The sequence below is a fragment of the Nylanderia fulva genome, unplaced genomic scaffold (genome assembly GCF_048542155.1).
Source record: "Nylanderia fulva isolate GAGA-0341 unplaced genomic scaffold, ASM4854215v1 Scaffold318, whole genome shotgun sequence".
In the NCBI taxonomy this organism is placed as follows: Eukaryota; Metazoa; Arthropoda; class Insecta; order Hymenoptera; family Formicidae; genus Nylanderia; species Nylanderia fulva.
This window is the reverse complement of record NW_028190388.1, coordinates 115,001-117,500: the sequence shown is the minus strand read 5'-3', so window position 1 is coordinate 117,500 and position 2,500 is coordinate 115,001.

The following is a 2,500-nucleotide window of genomic DNA, read 5'->3' as shown; positions in this document are numbered from 1 at the left end:
CTCTCCGTGTCAGAGTCGCGACTCGACAAAATCCGTTCTCGACCCGTTCGGGCGATTCTTCGTTTGTCAACGTCGAGAGCGCGACACGTACAATATTAATCTCTCCTACCTCTTATAGTACCCAACCGACCGGCCAAGCGGTCGGCGACGGTACGGAGAGCGGTCGAAACACGCCTGAGTGGCGAGAGACTCGAGAAAGTACGTTTACGACTCGTCCGGACTCGCTCGACTCGTTCGACGCGCCGAGCGCGACGTATCTCTTATAGTACCCAACCGGCCGGCCAGGCGGTCGGCGACGCACGGTCCTACGCACGGCCGTATACGAGCGCGAGCGCCGAAAGGCGCGTTCAATCGAGACATTGTCGCGGAGAGCGAACGATCGAAAAGTCCTATTGTACGATAAAATATTATCACGATAGCCGTATGGCGAATGTCAAACAACGATAATTAGCATTAATTAAGAAGGAAACAAACGAAATGCCGGGACAATAAGGTATAAGCACCGACGGTACCTCCGGGCCGGGCGGCACCTCCGGGCCGGGCGGCACCTCCGGGTCGGGCGGCACCTCCGGGCCGGGCGACACCTCCGGGAAACAGGGCCGACCAGCGGCACCTCCGGGCCGGGCGGCACCTCCGGACCGGACGGCACCTCCGGGCCGGGCGGCACCTCCGGGCCGGGCGGCACCTCCGGACCGGACGGCACCTCCGGGACGGGCGACACCTCCGGGAACCACGGCCGACCGGCGACACCTCCGGGCCGGGCGACACCTCCGGGAACATCGGCCGACCGGCGGCACCTCCGGACCGGGCGACACCTCCGGCAACCACGGCCGACCGGCGACACCTCCGGGACGGGCGGCACCTCCGGACGACCGAATGAACTCTCGTAGTCAGACGACCGCCGGCGGTACCTCCGGAACACTTAACGACAATTTACGGCGCCGCAACGAGGAGAGCTACGTAAAAACGTTTCGGACGAAAGTTACTTACTATTCGGCGCTCGCTCGACATAAGGGCGCTGTCCGATTACTAACTCGAAAAGTGTCTCTCAAACCCACGTGTCGGAGACATATATTTCGAATTATTACGGATGATACGCAACACGCAAGCTGCGGTGACCGCGATTACGGTACGGAACACTCGCCCGATGCGAAATCGCGCGCGCGGCAATCGAGACGGCTCGTTACGGGCGTGATTATACGTGCGGCACCACATAACGGCCGTCGTCAACTTAGGTGACGGACGGCACCTCCGGGACGGGCGACACCTCCGGAAACCACGGCCTACCGGCGACACCTCCGGGCCGGGCGACACCTCCGGGAACCACGGCCGACCGGCGTCACCTCCGGGCCGGGCGACACCTCCGGGTCGGGCGGCACCTCCGGGCCGGGCGACACCTCCGGGAAACAAGGCCGACCAGCGGCACCTCCGGGCCGGGCGGCACCTCCGGGCCGGGCGGCACCTCCGGGCCGGGCGGCACCTCCGGACCGGACGGCACCTCCGGGACGGGCGACACCTCCGGGAACCACGGCCGACCGGCGACACCTCCGGGCCGGGCGACACCTCCGGGAACATCGGCCGACCGGCGGCACCTCCGGACCGGGCGACACCTCCGGCAACCACGGCCGACCGGCGACACCTCCGGGACGGGCGGCACCTCCGGACGACCGAATGAACTCTCGTAGTCAGACGACCGCCGGCGGTACCTCCGGAACACTTAACGACAATTTACGGCGCCGCAACGAGGAGAGCTACGTAAAAACGTTTCGGACGAAAGTTACTTACTATTCGGCGCTCGCTCGACATAAGGGCGCTGTCCGATTACTAACTCGAAAAGTGTCTCTCAAACCCACGTGTCGGAGACATATATTTCGAATTATTACGGATGATACGCAACACGCAAGCTGCGGTGACCGCGATTACGGTACGGAACACTCGCCCGATGCGAAATCGCGCGCGCGGCAATCGAGACGGCTCGTTACGGGCGTGATTATACGTGCGGCACCACATAACGGCCGTCGTCAACTTAGGTGACGGACGGCACCTCCGGGACGGGCGACACCTCCGGAAACCACGGCCTACCGGCGACACCTCCGGGCCGGGCGACACCTCCGGGAACCACGGCCGACCGGCGTCACCTCCGGGCCGGGCGACACCTCCGGGTCGGGCGGCACCTCCGGGCCGGGCGACACCTCCGGGAAACAAGGCCGACCAGCGGCACCTCCGGGCCGGGCGGCACCTCCGGGCCGGGCGGCACCTCCGGGCCGGGCGGCACCTCCGGGCCGGGCGGCACCTCCGGACCGGACGGCACCTCCGGGACGGGCGACACCTCCGGGAACCACGGCCGACCGGCGACACCTCCGGGCCGGGCGACACCTCCGGGAACATCGGCCGACCGGCGGCACCTCCGGACCGGGCGACACCTCCGGCAACCACGGCCGACCGGCGACACCTCCGGGACGGGCGGCACCTCCGGACGACCGAATGAACTCTCGTAGTC